Here is a 21,074-nt window from a genome sequence, read left to right as displayed (position 1 = left end):
TGAACACACTTGTGAATGAAAGAAATCACAAGAAACATTTTCCTCATTGAGGCCTATTTGTGACATCTTAAATCTTAAGTAACGTGCATATTTTTGGTAACAATCTTTTGAAAATAAAATGTCTCGTACATTTTTCTATATCTGAAAACTGGGCGTTTTTAGATCTTTATTAGTGGTTTCAGTTGAATTGTTGCAAAGACACACTTTTTATCTATGAACCCTCACATGCTTTTTCACTTATGTCTGTCTCTATGAAGACCTGATGTTTCATTTGCTTTTCCCTATTGGAGATTTTAGTGTATAAATATTGCTTGGGTAAGTATTGAGAAGCCCAAAACTTGTTGAAGTTGATAATATTCCCACATGGACCATGCTTTCATATATGACAAGTGACTTGCTATCAAAAAATTCTGCAAGTAGTTTTTATGTGATGGTAGTTCATAGGAGGATAAGGCAGAAAAGAAGCTTTCTGGCCACTTTCAACTTGATTTCTGCATTTCTGTGACCAATGTGTGCAGTATCTTCAGCAATGGAACCTTAGTTACAGTGGGAAACAAGAATTTCAAGAATTTGAATCGCAAGAGTAATGTCCATAGCTTGCACTGTTTGGGAGGTTTCTCGGGCAACTCTGACTTGTGAGGATTCCACAACTGACACTGGACATTTTATTTGGCAACATGTGGCTTCTGGGAAGAGCTGTGGGACAGAAGATGTTGGGAGAAGGATAACTAATACTATGGATTTTGGAAAATATCAGTCACATAAAAATGTGACTTCACATGTATACATATATCCACACAAATATATGTGTATTCAAATGTGTGTATATATATGGTGTTGTGGGATAATGCTCTTCCCAGAAGTCATAGGTTGCAATAAAAATCCCAATGGCCGATGTATGATATATCCTCTCCAGTCAGAAGTGTCTCGGAGATCTTCTAAACAATACAGGCTATTGTCATTTCTCTTGACTATCTACAGCAATTTGATGGTAAGAACATGTTGTTGAACATTGATAAAAGCCTCTATCTGTTTATTTGGGACTAAATGATTCTGGAACCAGGTGGGAAAGAAAACTCTGTCTACGCAGAATCTATGCAGTTTGTTTGTACTTTAGCAAAAAACTTAGTAATTTGACAGTGTTGAGATATTGTGTTCAGTGGAGAAGACCGATGTCATCAAATGGTTAATTGATCATTATTCTGCCTACCAATACTTTCCACATTACTCTGACGTTCCTGGTAATGTCCCATAATTTTATTTATATTATTTTTTGCAATTTATAATTCTAAAATTGCTTATGTGATAGTATTTCTTTCCTCTCAGACTCTGTGAAAGTAAAGAAAAACATGATCTCATTAACTTACAGTACTTGAAAAATGACATATACTAAATATTGAGTTGGAGAATTGATGAAGGGTCTTTATTCCAAAGCACACTGGATGAAGTATATCTTATGTTGAAATTTACCTTTTAGGGGGTAAATTGTCATTATAAAAGGTTAGTTAATATTTCAAACTATCTGAGATAATGAATTATTTACTTTAAGCAGAATCTTATTAACAGATCATATAATGATATAATTACAATGCTATAAATAGCATTAATGGTAACAGCAAAATATAGGTTAATGTAAAATTATTGCATAAGTCTTTATTTAAGAAGAAATGCACATAGTGATACATGAAATGTTTTATTCAAGTAGAAAAACTAGAATTACTAAGAAAACCTAATGATTATTTGAGTGAATTATGCTTAAGGTTAGTGAACTGGAAAGGCAGAAATATCTTTAATTTGCTAATTTGACATTAAGAAGAAATACCTGTTGGAATAGAGTGTCATTATTCTCTATGTTTTAATGTGATGCCAACACAAAGTTATCTAGAAAGAAAAAAAATAAGGGCAGTAATAAAGGTACCAGAAATTCAATTTCCCAGCATATTTGGACTTCAAGGATAAAAAAAAAATTAGAAGGTAAGAAAAGTCCTGCATGTGGCTTAGGCACTATTATTGCAGTCCTGAAATGTGGGAGGCTCACAACACCTCTAATAACAGTCACTTTTTAAAATTTTTTTTATTGGGCTATACAATTTTCCCTGCTGCTCTCCCTTTCTCTCCCCTCCCCTTCTACGCTCTCCCATGGTTCCCATGCTCCCAATATACTCAGGGGAGCTTGTCTTTTTCTACTTCCCATGTAAATTAGATCCCTCTCTTAGGGTCCTCACTGTTGTCTAGGTTCTCTGTGATTGTGATTGTAGGCTGGTTTTCTTTGCTTTAAGTCTAAAAGCAACTTAAGAGTGACTACATACTATATTTGTCTTTCTGAGTCTGGGTTACCTCATTCAATATGATTTTTTTCTAGATCTATCCATTTGCCCGAAAATTTCAAGATGTTATTTTTTTTCTGCTGTGTAGTACTCCATTGTGCAAATGGACCACATTTTCTTTATCCATTCTTTGGTCAAGGGACATTTAGGTTGTTTCCAGTTTCTGGCTATGACAAACAATGCTGCTATGAATGTAGTCCTTGTGATATCATTTTGCATCTTTTAGATATATACCCAAAACTGGCATTGCTGGGTCTTGAGGAAGATTGTTTCCTAATTTTCTGAGACATCGCCATACTGATATCCAAAGGGGCTGTACCAGTTTGCACTCCCACAAACAATGGAGGAGAGGTTGTGTTTACTCCACAACCTCTCCAGCATAAGTTGTCATCAGTGGTTTTGATCTTGGTCATTCTTACAAGTGTAAGATGGAATCTCAGAGTTGTTTTGATTTGCATTTCTCTGATGGCTTAGGATGTTGAACATTTCCTTAAGTGTCTTTCAGCCATTTTAGATTCCTCTGTTGAGAGTTCTATGTTTAGGTCTGTACTCCATTTTTTTTTATTGGATTATTTGTTCTTCTGATGACCAGTTTCTTTAGTACTTTGTATATTGTGGAGATCAGTCCTCTGTCTGATGTGGGGTTGGTAAACATCTTTTCCCATTCTGTAGGCTGCCATTTTATCTTGTTGACCATGACCTTTGTTTCACAGAAGCTTTTCAGTTTCAGGAGGTCCCATTTATTAATTGTTTCTCTCGGTGTCTGTGCTGCTGGGGCTATATTTAGGAAGTGGTCTACTGTGCCAATGCATTCAAGTGTACTTCCCACTTTCTCTTTTATAAGGTTAAGTGTGGCTGTCTTTATGTAGAGCTTCTAGATCCATTTGGACTTGAGTTTTGTGCATGGTGATAGATATGGATCTATTTTCATTCTTCTACATGTTGATATCCAGTTATGCCAGCACCATTTGTTGAATATGCTTTCTTTCTTTCACTTTATATTATTAGGATCTTTGTCAAAATTCAGGTGTTCATAGGTGTGTGGATTAATATCTGGCTCTTCTATTTGGTTCCATTGGTCCTCCTGTCTTTTTTCATAACAGTACCACCAGGCTGCTTTCAGTATTGTAGATCTGTAGTATAGTTTGAAGTTAGGAATTGTGATGCCTCTAGAAGTTCCTTTATTGTAGGAATTGTTTTGGCTATCCTGGCTTTTTTGCTTTTCCATAAGACGTTGAGTATTGTTCTTTCAAGAGTACCCACAAGGCCACAGCTCCTAATTGTGCCACTCTCTTTGAGATGGTGGAGCCCTATTATTTTCAAACCACCAGAAGCAGGTTTAGAGGCTTCTTGGAAGATATATATTACTGGAGGCAGGTTCTGAGAATAATCTGCTTGAAGTTAAATTAAAAAGTAATGAACTGATTTTGAGGGGAAACAATTTAAAGGCAACATAGTATTGAATCATGCTGATTATTAATGTCTGTTTTGAAGTTCTACCACGAGAGAGAGAGCAGGCAGGCCAGAAAGAGATACAAAATGTAGTGTTTAAAGGGAAAAAAAGAGAACCAAGGAGCTTAACGTTGCAGTTAAGGCTTTTGCAGAAAGATATGAAAACATTAGAGCCTATCAGGATAGGCTAACTCTACACTGGAAGAAAGGTAAGAGCGTCCCAAGAGAAAGACCATACCAAACTAATAATCCATCTTGCAAAAAGAAAGGATAAGGCATTTTCTGTTCCTGGAAAATACTAGATAAAAATTCTGCTGTTAATGTGATTCAAGGGGTCCACGGTCCATTCCTAACTGACAGAAGAGCTAGGCAGATGCCATCTACATGGTGATGACTTTAGAATCATGAATCAAATCAAATGAATAATTTGTATGGATGTAGTCATTTGAATAGAATTGTATAGAATTCTTTCATCATTTCAGAGAGCTGCTGAGACCAGGCAGTGTATGATGGAAGATTCCCTGCCTGAGAGGCCAAAAGGTTCTGAAATGGGCATTGCATGAAGCTTTAAAATCAAGGCCTGGATTGTCCCAAAGAATTGCAGGGGTCAGAGCAATAGGATATCTTCCAAAGAGATCTACAAATAGGGAGTGAATCCAGTTCAAGAGAGAGATAAAGCTGGAGGAGTGGAGCCGTCTATGTTTTTGATGTAAGTCATAGAGAGATTTGGAGTTTGTTCTACTGGCTCTTATTCTTGCTTCTCTTTAGTATTTCCTCACTAGGCCCCAATTCCTTCCTTTTGGAATGGTAATGTGTATTTTGTGCCATCATATGTCGGAATCATGTGATTTGCTTTTTGACTTTACAGGGAGTTACAATGAAAAGATTGCCCTGTGTTTTAAATACACCTTGCTCTTTGAACTTTTAAGCAGTGTTGGTACTAAAATATTTGAAGTTGGACTACATCAATTTTACATTGTTAAATGACCATTACTCTAGGGCAGTAGTTCTCAACCTTCCTAATGTATTAATCCCTTAATATGATTCCTCATGGTGAGGTGATCACAACGATAAATTTTATTTTCATTACTTTTTCATAACTATAATTTTGCTATTGTTATGAATCAATGTGAATATACACGATGTTCTTAGATAATGATATTCAGGATGGTCTTAGGTGAGCCCTGTCAATGTGTTTTTCAAGCTCAAGGGGATCATGGTCCAGCGGATGAGATCTACTCTTCTATGGATTTCTGGTAGTGGAATTTGGTGGGATGAGTGATAATTTCTCCTAGGGACTCACATATTTGAACATTTGTTTCTCAGTTGATGGCATGTTTGGACAGGTTTAGGTGGCATAACCTTGTTGTTGGCAGAATCTCACTAGAAGTTCTTTGAGAATTTAAAGACTCCTGTCACTTGCAATAGCTTTTCACTCTGTGTTTGAAGTTCAAGATGTGAGTGCCTAGCTTCCTTCTAGCATTTCTGCTGCTTGCTGTCATTTCTTTGTGTCGTGATGGATTCATATCCCTCTGGAATCATAAACCTAAATAAACTCGGTCTATTATAAATCAACTTGGACGTTGTGTTTTATTACAAAAACAGAAAATTGAACAATACAGCCCACCAGGCAAAACAAGGACCTCATGCACTTCTAGAGGCCACTGGACTGGTGTGATGATTGGTTTTGTAGGAACTGTGCCTTTAAAGGATGTAGCACTGGTACAGAGGCTATCAGAAGGTAGCATATCCACACAGCATATTATGTCTGCTAAATCTATTGTAGGTTTAAATACCATTAGTAGAAAATCCTCTTGCCACATGGTTACTGAGCATGACAATGTAGCCTGGCCTACCTGCAGTGTGATTAGCACACGTACGTCAGCCTATTGTCCAGTAAGATCATCTACAAAAGACCATTGTATATTTAAGTATTGAATGTTTTATTTAGCAAATGTCATCAACACAGTTCACTGTAGATCATGGGTCATTTCCTTGTGATTTCAGGACTAACTAGAAACTTCACCTTGCTGCCACATATTGGGGTATCGAACTTCTAGCCAAGAAAAAGAACAAAATTTAAAATTTGAGTTTATACTAAATTAATATCACTTTCATACCATTTTAAATTTGAAAATTCCAAAGTCACATCATCTACAAGGTGGGATCATTTGGATCTTGACACTTCTTCTGGCTACCATTCAGTGACCTTCAGTCAAAGCCGATCAAAGTTCAGAAGGAAGAGTGAGTAGGGTATATGTCAGCCGACCAAAAGATCAGGAAAGATCTGGAAGAGAATAAATCAGAATGCTCTTTAATAGCTATAGCTTCCTTCAGCAGATTAGATTTATTTTATTTGGTGTGGCGACTTTAAAGACATTCTCTGTGGGTTACATCCTTCTATCTGTGATCTCTAGTCCATGCCTGATGTTCCTTTTAAAGTCTTAGCTTAGTGAGGCCTGACATGGCTCCCTGGATGCCATGTGAGTCACTGTTGTTCACTTTCTGATATTATGTATATTCAGGTGCTTGTGGAGTTCAAATGAACACAAACCATTGCTTCATTTACTAAACACTTCGAAAGGCACACAAAATCAACAACTTTCTTTCTTAAAATGCTTTGTTATTCTTTTTTCAGCCTCTGGTAAACAAATCCAAGATTTCATAGAGTCTCATTTCAAAAAGTCACTAAAAGATTATTAGTCTTCTAGCCAATAACCTTACTCCAAGTTCTTCGAAGTGCTAACAAGTTCACTTTAAGTTCTCTGAAGTATAAATGAATTCATCTTTTGATCCATGAGCTTTTTCCATCTCGCTGTCTTCTAAACATCTGGATCTCCTGCAAAGGGATAAAAAACTCTGTGTGATGAGACTCAGCACCCACAGAGGTTGGAAGGGCCAGACTTACACAGACACACCCACCAATACTATTTATTTTTTTTAAACTTTTTCATTTTATTGAAAATGAATTCTTTTCTCATATAATATATCCTGCTTATAGTTTCTACTTCTGTCAGTTCCTCCCTACATTCCCTTCTTTTTGGATCTACACCTTCCTATTTTCTATTAGAAAAGAATTGGCTTTTAAGGTATAACAACCAAACAGGACAAAATAAAATATAATAAGATAAAGCACAGACTATAATACTGAAGTTGGACACAGAAAGCCAACAGGAGGGAAAGAGTGCCAAGAGCAGGCAGAAGATCAGAGACTGACTTACAGTCTGGATTCACATAAAAACACTGAGCTAAAAACTGCAGTATATATGTAGAGGAGCTGTTGCAGGCCCATCCCATCCCTGCACTTTTCTTCATTCTCTGGAAGCTTATATGCAATTTTCTTAGTTGATTCAGAGGGCTTTGTTTTCTTAGTGTCTTCCATTCTCTCTTGTTCTTACAATCTCCATGGGATTCTGTGAGCTCTGAGAAGAGGGATTTGATGGAGACCTCCCATTTAGACTCTCCATTTAATGTTTGCTATGGATCTTTATGTCTGTTCCCATCTGCTGCCAGAGAAGGCTCCCTGAAGATGATTGGATGAGACACTGACCTATTAATATTATAGAATATCATTAAGAATCATTTTAATGATACCTTTTTGTTTTGACTAGTAGTGTTTGGTTTTACCCTAGGTCTCTGAGCTATCTAGCTTCTGGTTCTTGAATATGCTAGCAGGGTTGGATATGAGTTTCTTTCCACGGATTGAACCTTAGGTCAAATCAAACATTGGTTCGCATACTGGCAGGTTTTGTGTGTCAACTAGACACAAGCAAGACTCACCAGAGAGGAAAAAGCATCGTTTGAGATCTGGCTGTAAGACAATTTTCTCAATTAGTGGTCAATGGGGAAGGGCCTAGCCCATTGTGGGTGGTATCACCCCTATGCTGGTAGTTCTGAGTTCTATTAGAAAACCGGCTGAGCAAGCCAGGGGAAATAAGCCTTAAGGAGCACAACTCCACGGACTCTGTCTCGGGTCCTGCCTCAAGGATCCTGCCCTGTTTGCGTTCCTTCAGTGGTAAACAGCAATGTGGAAGTGGAAACTTAACAAACTCATTCCTCTCTAACTTGTTTTATGCTTATGGTGTTCTGTCAAAGCCATAGAAACCCTAACTAAGACAAGCGACTGCTCGCACAAGTTCTGCACCACCACTGTCCTAGCATATTTTGTAGGTAGGACAGACTGTAGGTCAAAGACTTTGTGGCTAACTTGGTGTCTACATTTCTCTTTAAGTAGCCTGTAGACTACCTTCTGCCACCACAGAGACTACAATGTAGGCTCCAGCTTGACCTCTGCAAGTTCAATGATTTGTGTTTGTTGTCCCCAGTAATGGAGACCCACTGTTAATTTGCAGAGAGCAAGCCAACTCCACTGAGCACAACACAGTCCACCCCTGGAAGCCTTACATGGCAACGAGACATGACCAGTTGAGACTTAGTATTCCCCATTGGTAGCAGTCCTCATTAGAGTCACTTTCAGATATTCCAGGCAATTTCCCTGCACTAGGTTTCCACAGCACCCACACAAAGCCTACCAATTCCAGTCGTCCACTTCTCTTCTTTAATGATTACTGTGTAACACTCATCTCTGAAACTTGAAGATGTGAGCAAATCAAGGAGAAAGGCATGTCTCCTAAAGTGAGTTAATTAGAATTTCACATGGAAATTGAATTTAAGTGATAAATCTGATTTAATTGGCAATGGAATAGAAAAGGAAAAAATATTGAAAATTAGTTCAGTTATGAATAACACAGGACCCGCAACTTTTGTAATTGTCACACTTTCCATGCTCTAGATAACATATTTTCTTGGGATTTTCAAAACATCTGTGTGATTAAGATACTCACAGTCACTCATTTGCTTTAAGAGGACTTTATTTTGGTGCCACTAATGACTGTTGACTCTCCACAGGTTGTTTCTCTCCGTTTTTCAGAACTCATTCTACCCATATTGTTCTCCCTTTGCAGCACCCCATTGTCATACTCACATTTCAGATTCTTCAGAAATATCTTTGAACTTCTAAAGCAAACTTTGATGTCTCAAGTCTCTCTTTGACCTTTATAAATACTAAATTCTTATCTCTACGTACATGTTTGTTTGTTCCTTGAAGTGGACATAGACAAGATGGGCAGCAATGATAATCCCACTCAGTGGCATAATATGAGAAATCTCTCCTTACTGTATTTTCTCTTAACTCATATGTGAATTTACTGAAAGTGATTGGTCCAGGAATACAGAATCTACTTCAGACAGATCAAATAACATTTATTGTGATCCCAATGTTCTAGGAACACTAAATTGAAAAGGATATAATACATGAACTTTTTTTCAAAAGCCTTGTAGCACAAAATAAAAAAGCTAAAACAATGAGATACTTAGGAGTATTTCATGGCTTGATCTGGCAAATTTTTCTTTCTGTTGCTCAATATTACATTATTGATTCCTAAATATTTGCATAAATATGTACTCATATTTAATGTTTTTGGTGACTGCATAAAAATACAATTAGAGACTTTCTAAAGCAGTTGTTTTATTATAAAATTAAAAATTATTTAATAACACATAGAATTATTGCTCCCTGTGAATCAAAACAGGTAAGATATAAAACCAAGCAATATACTGACAACAAATATCTGTCCTCTACAGGAATGTGAGCTGAAAGAATGTGTCTTGTACAAACAATGGACAGAATTTATAAATGTGTAAAATGTAATTAAATGTCTTTGAAAATGAGGAGGTAAACACTTCAGAGGAAAATAGAAGGTGCTAATTTTCAAATTGCAAAGAAATTGTATTTTATAAAACATAAAATAACCAAAGCTCATAATGAAGGAATTTCTTTGAGCACACACAATGTGCTGTGGACGCAAGGAGAAGCATAGAAATTGAGATTGACTGTCAGAAGCAGCAAACTTGGGACTAGGTGGGTGACAATTGCTTCCTGTCTCCAGTAACCACAGCACAGTGGAAAGCATGATTTTGTTTCCTTAGAATTCTTCTTTGCCATTTTCAAATAGAATATGTGAATGAGTTATTGTTTTTTTTAAAGTAGAATTTTAAGTATAGCATCATGAAGTTACATTTGAAATATTAATAACCCAGTTTGCATTCTACTTATCTGTAAAATGTGACAGAATTTCTATGAAGCTCTAGGGATTTGATGTTAGGTTGGAAAGTTACTAGGATAGTATACATTACTATGAAACAATGGTTCACAACCTTTCTATTTCTTTGATCCTTTAATACAGTTCCTCATGTTGCAGTGATCCCACACCATAATATTATTTTGTTGCTTCTTTGTAATTGTAGTTTTGTTACTGTTGTGAAATTATAATATAAATACTTGCTATATGACCCAGTAGGGTCAAAACCCATCGGTTGAGATTTACTGCTGTAAAATCTCTGAAACTGATATACACCACTATTGGAAAGAGATGCTATCTGGTCCAAAGGGGAGTAATGGAAATAGTCTAGGAGGAAGTTTAATAAATGAGTCTTAGCCCTACTCTCTAAAACACTGCTCAAGAGTAACAAGGGAAAAGAAGCACATGAAAGAAGTGGAATCTTGGAGATATGAACAACTTGAATTCATCTCATCTTTTTGAGATATAGGCAAAGTAACCTGCTTAGGCTTCATAGGAGAGACACCACATAGCCAGCTTGATTTTCCTCTAATTTATAATAGAACAGACTTACTACTTTTATATCATCAAAATATGAAGGTTCACAGAAAATAACCACTGAAGAATGAGGGCTGGAGGAGTCTAAAGAGATTTCTATGACCCACTGTACTTGTTTTACTTGTTTATTTGTTAAAGAAATAAAATTATGACCAGGCTGTCAAGCAAGTGCCAGACCTAATGTCTAAGAAAAAGGGGCTCTCTGAAAGTTGCTTAATTAGATCATGATAAAACCAGGTCTGATATATTTTCTGAGAAGAAAAATCTAGTTCCATTTCAACATGTACTACCTTGTCCAATTAGAAGCATCTCTCAACAGGATGTCATGCATGGATCCCATATTTCTGAATTTAATTTAAGTCTCTATAGCCAAAGTTTATCAGCACAGATTAAAACAAGAATTGGAAACACAAATGTTATAAGAACCAAACACACTATATATTATCAAAAATGATGGATTATTTAATATTAAATAAATACAAATAATTCTTAGTTTTCACAAAGAACTGTATACCTACTATTTTCATTTTCACAAACAAAAGTGGGGCACTTCTTTTAAGATTTAAGGAGCACACCATGGCTTTGACATGTATGAAGTTACAACAACCAACTAAACTGTTACATCACTTTAAATTCTTTCTATCTTAGTCTTTGAAGATTTCTTCACTATCAATGTTCAGTCACACAATTTAGTATTGTTCATTATATTTACCATGTTGCACTTCATAACTTTAATTTTGCTACTCTTATGAAATTATATGGTAAATATCTGATATTAAGGATATCTGGTGTGTGACCTCTGTGAAAGGGTTGTTCTACCCCCAAAGGCATCTCTACCCAGAGTTTGAGAATTGCTGGCTTGCATGTTCTGATTCAGTTACTCTAACAGTAGCCATCTACCAATGGTAGCTGATGGGACTGTAATGGAAGGAGAGAGCACAGACACTTGGACAACTTCTTCATGTAGCTTGCCTCAGGTGCCTTCAGGATCTGCTAGGGCCTGATCATGCGTATACCACTTCCCCTTGACAATTGATGGCTGCTGTGCACATCCCACGCTATAACATGGTGGGATGGTTAACAGCCAGCTGAGAAGCAGCAGCTCAAGTTACATGGTACTTGGTGGCCCACTGTTAAATGTTCAGCTACCACTAAGTTCAATTAGCGGGCCAAGTGCTGTCTCTCAGAAGGAGAAACCTTTCTGCAGATGATGGTAGATCCTTGTTCTACAATCCCAAATGTCTCCCTGTTATTCACCTATAGGGGCCTGCCTAAGTTTCCAAACACCATGCTTATCTGACACTTCAAGTTCAGTCTCATCTGCTGGATCATATAGTTCAAGTGGTAGAGCAGCTTGTATTAACAACCTTGAGCAGCTAAAGAACCTTCTCCTGTTCCAGGCACCACTCAAAGCTAGCTGCTTTCTGAGTCACTTGCCATATAGGCTGGAATAACACACCCGAGTGAGAAATATGCTGTCTGCAGATTCCAAATAGGCACACCAATCTTTGTGCCTCTTTCTTGGTGGTGGGAGGGGCGAGGTCCAATAAGTTATCATTCATCTTTGTAAGGAATATCTCGCTCTACATGCTCCTCACCATGGACTCCTGAGAATTTCACTGAGGTAGAAGGCCCTTGAATTTTTACTGGATTTACTTCACATGCTCTAGTGCTCATATGAATTAGCAACAATATAAAGTGCTCTCCTGCTCACTTGGTCCAATATATATATATATAATATTAATATAGTGCACCAATGTGATATGTTGTGGCAAGGACAGACAATCAAGATCCCTTCTCCGTTATGACACAGGGCTGGGGAGTTAACATATCCTTGGGGTAAAACTATAAGTGTATGTTGCTGGTCTTTCCAACTGAAAGCAAACACTTGGACAATGTAGTCCTTATGGACATGTAACAAGAAAATGTTATTTTCTAGATGAGCATCTACATACCATTTACCAGAAGATATGTTAATCTGCTTAAAGAAGGACACCACATCTGGTGTAGCAGCTGCAATTGGAGTCATTGCTTCATTGAGTTTTTGATAGTCAGCTGGTATTCTCCACAGTCCATCTATCTGTTTTCTACACTGGCCAGATAGGAGAATTAAGAGGAGATGGTGTGAGACCCGTCCACACCCTGTGTCTTTCAAGTTCTTTATAGTGGCACTAATTTGTGCAGTCCCTTCAGGGATGTAATACTGTTTCTGATTCACTATCTTTTCTGGCAGAGACAGCTCTCAGGACTTCCATTTAGCCTTTCTAATTATAAGAGTCTTTACTCCACATATCAAAGAATCAATGTGAAAATTTTCTCAATTTTTAGATATGTTTATCCCAATTATCCATTCTGAAAGTAGAGAAATAACCACAGGATAATTTTGGGAATGCACTGCACCTACTTTGAGTCAGATTAGCAAAAACTCCATTAATCACCTGACACCCTTCAGTCCCTCCTTTAAATGAAGGGCCAGAATGTTTCTTGGGGTTTCCTGGAATCAGCATCAATTCAGAACTAGTTTCAAATAAAGACTTTTTTAAAAGTCTGATTATTTTCTCTCCTCCACTATACCTTTATAAAAGGTCATAGGTGCTTCTGGAAAAAGGCTGAGAAAAGAAATTTATCAAGGTCCTTTCTCAGGGGAACCAGGCCATCCCTTCATTCAAGGTGTTTCTGGGTCTGTAAATTAGTTTAAATCTGGAAATTGATTCAAGGGCTAAGATCCATTTTGGCATGATCCATTTTTGTTTGAGAATTTCCCTACTTACACAGATCAAACAAAAATGCGATAGGTTTCTTACCTATTTTATGCCTGGAAACACAATGATTGATTACCCAATACCAAACATCCATACAAACCCATGCAAGCCATGATAAAATTCAGTTTATATGTATTGCCCATTCATGCATGCATCTGGCCATTATGGACATTGCTTTGTCTATCCCACCCATTATGATAAGTGCAATCATCTTGTCTTTGGCAATTTAGTGTTGCCACCTGGGCCCTGCTACCTCCAATCTTAAAGTTTAACACAAGGAAAAGGATGACAAAGCATTTCAAATGTGATTGTGCCCGTCTCTCCATTTTCCATTTTATAGGATTTGTGAAGAACATGTCTTTGGGGCCTTCCCATCATTAGAATTAGGTTTTACAGAGAATACCTACTGTAGCATTGAAATTTCCTGAGCCTTAAAATCCCTTCATCAACACTAAACCAAGGGATATCAGGCATCTCCAACTTCGTTTCAGTAGGCCAACATTTAACAAATGCTTTTTTGCCAGACATTCAAATAAACTTCTGACACCTTTTAAAAACTGTGCTAACTTCTATATTAAAGATTTTTAGACTCTCCACTTTATGAATGCATATCAACAAAATCAGCCTGATCCAGCTTTCTGTTCTGTCCGCCATTATCCCACACCCTTAAAATCCATTCCTACACATATTCCCGTGACTTTTGCTTGAATGAATTAGTAAACTCATTAAGCTTTTTAGTAAGATAGTACACCACTTCATGATCTATACTTTTTATCTCTCCTCTAGCAGTCGGCATAGCTCAGGTCTGCTGGATTGGTATAGGGTTATAGAAGCAACTATTGCTGGGCTCTAATGGACATCAGTATTTTCTTGCCTGGCATCTCGTTCAAAGCAAGTCACTGTGGTTTTAACAAACAATGAAAGATCAATTTCCTCAGCCACATGTTGAAAAGGCAATATTTTCTATGTGGGAACACATTTCTTTCTGAGGGTGAGACAAAACCTTGAGAATTTGAGGTTTTCAGCATCAATAAGTTCTTCCTATATACCTGCCTTCCAAGTTACAGTACCTCATTCTTTTTTATTTCTTGGAAGTGATTTAACTTTATTATTTTTTAAAGTTAAAGCAATTATTTTTTTTAAACCATCGTTTTTATTTTACATACCAAACTCAGTTTCTTCGAGTTTCTTCTCTGTCTTCTCTTTCTGTTTCCTTCTCCTTCCTCCCACCCTACTTCTCATCCCATTTGGATAGGACAGGGCCTCCTATGACAGTCAACAAAGTCTGTCACATTTCTTTGAGTCAGGACCAAGGTCCTCTTTCCTATATCTAGACTGAGCAAGGTATTACTCCATAGGAAATGAGCTCCAGAAAGCCAGTTTAAGTGCTAGGAATAAATACTGGTTCCATGGGCAGTGGCCTCACAACCTGCCCAAGCCACATAATGATTACCCACATTCAGAAGGTCTAGTTTGGTCCTATGCAGGTACCCCAGTTGTCAGTCCAGAGTCAGTAAATTCCTACTAGCTCAGATCAGGTGTTTCTGTGGTTTCCCCATCATGGTCTTGACCCCTTTCCTCATATTATCTCTCTTTCCTCTCTAACTGTACTCCAGGAACGTGGCCTAGTGCTTGGCTGCCGAACTCTGCATCTGCCTCCATCTCTTACTGGGTGAAGGTTCTATGATGACAATAGAGGTAATCATCAATCTAATTATACAGGAAGGCAAGTTAAGGCACCTTTTCCACTATTGCTTGGATTCTTAGCTGGGATCATCCTTGTAGATTTTTGGGAATTTCCCTAGTGTCAGATTTCTGGCTAATACCATAATGCCTCCCTCTATTGAGATATCTCTTTCCTTCCTCTTGCTCTCTGTCCTTCCCCCAACCTGACCATTCCAATCCCTCAACATTTACTTTCCTCCCCTCTCCCCTTTTTCCTCCCCTCTCCCCTTCTACCCTCTCCTCTTCCTATACTTTCAGTTTACTCCAGAGTTCTTGCCTATTTCCCCTTCCCAGGGGCATCCATGAATGTTTCTCTTAGGGTCCTCCTTGGAGGTTCACTTCTCTGTGGCTGTTAACTGTAGGCTAATTATCCTTTTCTTTATGTCTAAGATCCACTTATCAGTGAATACATATCATGTTTGCTTTTCTGGGTCTGGATTACCTCACTCAGGAATTCAGGAATGCCTAGTTCCATCAATTTGCCTGCAAATTTCCAGATGTCATTTTTTTAATCACTGAGTAGTTCTCCATTGTGTAAATGTATGACATTTTCTTTACCCATTCTTCTCTTGAGGGGATTCTAGTTTGTTTCCAGATTCTGGCTATTATGAATAATGTTGCTATGAACATAGTTGTGCAAATGTCCTTGTGGTATGAGTGTGCATACTTTGGGTATATGACCAAGAGTGGTATTGCTGGGTCTTAATATAGACTGATTCCCAAATTTCTGAGAAACTGCCAGAAAACTGATTTTCAAAGAGGCTGTACAAGTTTGCACTCCTGTTAGCAATGGAGGAGTGTTCCCCTTACTCCACATCCTCTCCAGCATCAGTGGTTAATGTTTTTGATCTTAGTCATTGAGAGAGGTATAAGATGCTATCTCAGCATTATTTTGATTTGCATTTCCCTGATGGCTAAGGATGTTGAGCAATTTTTTTAGTGTCTTTTGGCCATTTGAGATTGAGAATGCTCTGTTTAGATCTGTACCCCCATTTTTAAATTGTATTGTTTTGTATTTTGGTGTCTAGTTCTTGAGTTCTTTGTATATTTTGGAGATGAGCCCTCTGTCAGATGTGGGATTGGGAAAGATCTTTCTCATTCTGTAGTTTGGCATTTTGTCTCAATGACTCTGTCCTTTGCCATACAAGAAGCTTCTCAGTTTCAGGAGCCAGGACTTCGTTCTGTACTAATTAATGCCCTTTTACCACTGACACCCTTTAGATTGGAACTTGAAGTTTTGCTATAATTTAGTCAGCCTTATAATGAGGGTTTCAGTTTGATTTTCTGAAATTGGGCTCTGTGATGGCTAGAGAGAATATTTTCGGCCAGGTTACCTTTAGACTGTTTATGTACATCTGCAGCTCTTCACTTTTACCACTGGATTCCTTGTTTTTTTCTTTCCTTCATTGAGATGTTAGAAGTTGGATAATTTTATTATAGAATTCATTTGTTTTCCTTTGTCAAGTTTTTTCCTCACAAATTGTCAAAAGTCTTTCACACAGAGTCAGCAAATCCACTGTCTCACAGTTGGTGAATGAGGATAATCAAATGCATTTGTCTTCTTAATTTTGTAAAATAGTTCACACCATGGGCTCTCAGCAATCTCCAAGGTTCTAGGAGATGCCGCAGTGACAGGAGATAATTCAGTAACTGTAGGTGTTGGCAAACTGGAAAGCCAATTCCTTATACTTAAAAAAATTTATTCTTATGCCTTTGTTGCTCTAGAATCACTTCTGATATCGAAATCTTTATTAGTTAGGATCCTCCCTAGTGGATAACATATATTATATATAGTATATATATATATACATATATATATATACATATATGTGCATATATACATTTGTATAAAAGGCATTTACAGGCTGTGGTCCATGTGGTTCAGCAATTATTTTCCTATCAATATAAGGTCTAAGAATCCAGAAGTTGTTCAGTCCACAAGGCTGGATATCTCAATTGGTCTTCAGCATACACTGGAGTCCCAAAAAAGTAGGCTCTAAGGCCAGTGAAGAAATGCATTTGACAGTGAAAATCAGAATAGACAGGGAAAGAGAGTGTTGTGGTGTGAAGGAAAATGGTCCCCAAAGGGAGCTGCACTACAAGGAGGTGCAGCTTTGTTGCAGTAGGTACAGTCTTGCTGGAGGAAGTGTGTCACTGTGAAGGCAGGTTTTGGGGTCTCATCTGCTCAGTGTCTCATTTAATTTCCTGTTGACTTCTAATCAAGATGTAGCCAGCCCCATGTCTGCTTGCACACCACCATGCCCTCAGTCATAATGACAATGGACAAAACTTCTCACATTGTAAGTCACCAACTCAATTAAATCTTTTTTTTTTTTTTTTTTTTATTTTTCGAGACAGGGTTTCTCCGTAGCTTTTGGTTCCTGTCCTGGAACTAGCTCTTGTAGACCAGGCTGGCCTCGAACTCACAAAGAGTTGCCATGATCAGCTGGTCAGTGTTGCCATCTGCCTTTAATTTCAGCACTCAGGAGGTAGAGGCAGGATTTTCTCTATGAGTTTGAGGCCAGGCTGGTTGACAGAGTGAGTTCCAGGACAGGTACTAAAGCTACAAAGCTACACAGAAGAAATCCTGTCTCAAAAAAAAAAAAACCAAATAAATAAAAAACAAAAACAAAAAAGGAATTGCCATGTTCGTGGTGTCTCTTAACAATAGAGACACTAACTAAGACAGAGAGCCAGCTTCCGTCTTCCATGTCCTTTATATAGGCTGCCTGCAGAATGTGTCGTCCAAATTAAAGTGAATCTTTCCAACTCAAAAAATCCAGATTGAAAGTGGGTCTTCCAACTTCAAATGATTTGATAAAGAAAAGAATCCCTCACAGGTGTATCCAGCTCCTTGAGGTTTTTGTTTTGGGGGGGGGGGTTGAGACAGGGTTTCTCTGTGGTTTTGGGGCCTGTCCTGGAACTAGCTCGGTAGACCAGGCTGGACCTTGAGTTTTTTTTTTTTTTTTTTTTTTTTGGTTTTTCGAGACAGGGTTTCTCTGTGGTTTTGAAGCCTGTCCTGGAACTAGCTCTTGTAGACCAGGCTGGTCTCGAACTCACAGAGATCCGCCTGCCTCTGCCTCCCGAGTGCTGGGATTAAAGGCGTGCGCCACCACCACCCGGCTGGACCTTGAGTTTTATTTAATTCCTCATGTAGTCAATTTGACAACCTAGAACAGCCATTACAACTTGCATGCTCTCTCTACTCTACTGTACATTTTCATTGCTTGTCTTCTTAATTAAATTATTCTTAATTAAATTCTTTATATATTTAGGACACCAACCTTTACCACATACATAATTTACAAATATCACTCCCTATTTGAAGTGTTTCCTCCTGTGCACTATGTTAGCTGTTTCCATTGTCTCTACTTCCCATTCTGCTCTAAGGATGCTAGGATTCCAGATATGTGACAACACGTCCAGCTTTTCATGTAGGTTCTAGACATCAAATTCAGGTTATCAGTCTTGCGCGGAGAGTACTTTCACCCACCGAGCTGCATCACCAGCCCCCATTTCAGTTTTGAATAAGTAAAAATTTCAAAAATTCTTGCACTGTTTTCTTAAATGAAAGTTAAACAGTTTGAGTACATAGTAGTTCAACAGATTGATGACATGGTCTTAAATAACCTTAAGACATTATTGACTTGGTTATGATTTCTACCAACCACTGATCAAATATTCAAATTATTGAGTCTATAGAAGACATTTCAAATTCAACATACACATACATACTCACATACATACACACTGTTTAATATAATAATAATATAACAAATTTTGAGGACTAAAAGATGACCCAATCATGTGTACCTAAAATGTTATAGATTAGAAAGTAGAAAATGGAGGAAAATAGAGATTGGGCATGCTGAGCGCAGTGCAAAGGTTGGTTACAGTTTGCATAAGGTAGTCAAATATGGTGATTTTAATACATAATGGTAGATCTAAAATAGATATTTTTCCATACTGACATTATAATTATTTTTAATTGTTATCAATCAGAATTGTCAAAGAATGTATTTTGAAGTATCTATAAGTAGACATTATGTAAAATTTCAGTTTTGACATTTTTATCAGAAATTGAATGTATTATGGACTTCGGTGTGAAATTTTTTTAGCCATTTGGATATGCCACTGTGTAGGTTAATTTTAATTGACTACCATTCTCTTAAAAACTTAAAGCAAGAATTGAGAATTTAATTTAAACAATCAGTTTTCATTATGGTGGTCTCAATACTACATTAGACTATTATAGTCTGGTGTTTCATAGTAAAACTTAACCTTTTCAGTTGTTATTCCACCAGCATTTTTCTCTAACAGAAAAGAAATACTCCATATTCTACTCATCGCAACCATGCTGATTTGGCCGGTTTCCTTCTCTGCTGGGCTATTCTCAGCATCATTCTGCTGAAGGCGGTTTGTGGAATGAGCTACATGAGCAGCATCGTACAGCTCTTCCTGTCAGGCTTCTCATAAAGAAATCCATTCAAGGCCAGGTACAATGTCCTGGCTTGCAAAGGAATCACAGTACTGTGAAGCAAAGCTAATTCTTCAAGTTTGCAAGATCAGGAACTTTTTAGTTTTTGGAAGAATCTCAGTAAAATGTTAAGAGTCAGGTCTCAAACTAGTTTTGTAGCTAAAACTGGCCGTGAATCCTTGCTTTTCCTATCTTCAGCTTCCAATACTGGAATTATCAGTATGTGCCACTTTACTCAAATTACAATAGTTTACAAAGCAAATGTTATTAGTATGTGTGCATTCTGAATTAGTAAAAACTGCACAGTTGTTGACATGTGGGTTTTTTTTTTAACTTTTTTTTTATTGAGAAAAGAAAAAAAAATTTCCTCCTCCTCCCAGCCTCCCATTTCCCTCCCCCTCCTCCCACCCTTCTCCCCCTCCCCCCACTTCTCTCCCCCTCCCTCTCCAGTCCAAAGAGCAATCAGGGTTCCCTGACCTGTGGGAAGCAGAGAGTCCAGTTTTATCCCATGCTTTTTCCGTCACAGTTCAGCTGGCCTTGGTGAGCTCCCAATAGATCAGCTCCACTGTCTCAGTGGGTGGGTGCTCCCCTCGTGGTCCCGACTTCTTTGCTCATGTTCTCCCTCCTTCTGCTCCTCATGGGGACCTTGGGAGCTCAGTCCAGTGCTCCAGTGTGGGTCTCTGTCTCTGTCTCCATCCATCACCAGATGCTGTCAGAATGGCTAAAATAAAAAACTCCAATGATAGCCTTTGCTGGAGAGACTGTGGAGGAAGGGGAACACTCATCCATTGCTGGTGGGAATGCAATCTTGTGCAACCACTTTGGAAATCGGTGTTCCGGTTTCTCAGGAAATTCGGGATCAACTTACCACTGGACCCAGCAATACCACTCCTGGGAATATACCCAAGAGATGCCCTATCACATGACAAGAGCATTTGTTCAACTATGTTCATAGCAGTATTATTTGTAATAGCCAGAACCTGGAAACAACCTAGATGCCCTTCAATGGAAGAATGGATGAAGAAAGTGTGGAATATTTACACATTAGAGCACTATGCTGCGTTAAAAAACAATGACTTCTCAAATTTTGCATGCAAATGGATGGAAATAGAAAACACTATCCTGAGTGAGGTATCCCAGACCCAAAAAGATGAACATGGGATGTACTCACTCATAATTGGTTTCTAGCCATAAACAAGGGTCATGGAGTCTACACTTGGTGATCCCAAAGAAGCTAAGTAAGAAGGTGAACCAAAGGAAAAGCATATAGTTGCCCTCTTGGCTATGGGAAGTAGACAAAATTTCCGGGGAGAAAATTGAGATCTTGGGGGTGGGGTGGGATGGGGGTAAGGGGAGATGGGGAGAGAGGGGGGAGAGGGGGAGAATGGGGGGAGCTTGGGGAAGGGGGAGGATTGGGATGAAGGAAGGTTGGATGGGGGAGCACGGAAGCACGGTTCTTAGTTAAGGGAGCCACCTTAGGGTTGGCAAGAGACTTGAACCTAGAGTGGCTCCCAGATACCCAAGCCGAGGTCCCCAGTTAGTTCCTTGGGCAGCTGAGGATGGGGAACCTGAATTGACCCTATCCTAGAGCAATAATGACGAATATCTTGCATATCATCATAGAACCTTCATCTGGACATGTGGGTTTTAAACT

Source organism: Microtus oregoni, unplaced genomic scaffold (genome assembly GCF_018167655.1).
Source record: "Microtus oregoni isolate MIOR12 unplaced genomic scaffold, Mior012 000017F_ref0000208, whole genome shotgun sequence".
Classification (NCBI taxonomy): Eukaryota; Metazoa; Chordata; class Mammalia; order Rodentia; family Cricetidae; genus Microtus; species Microtus oregoni.
This window is presented reverse-complemented; position numbering follows the sequence as displayed.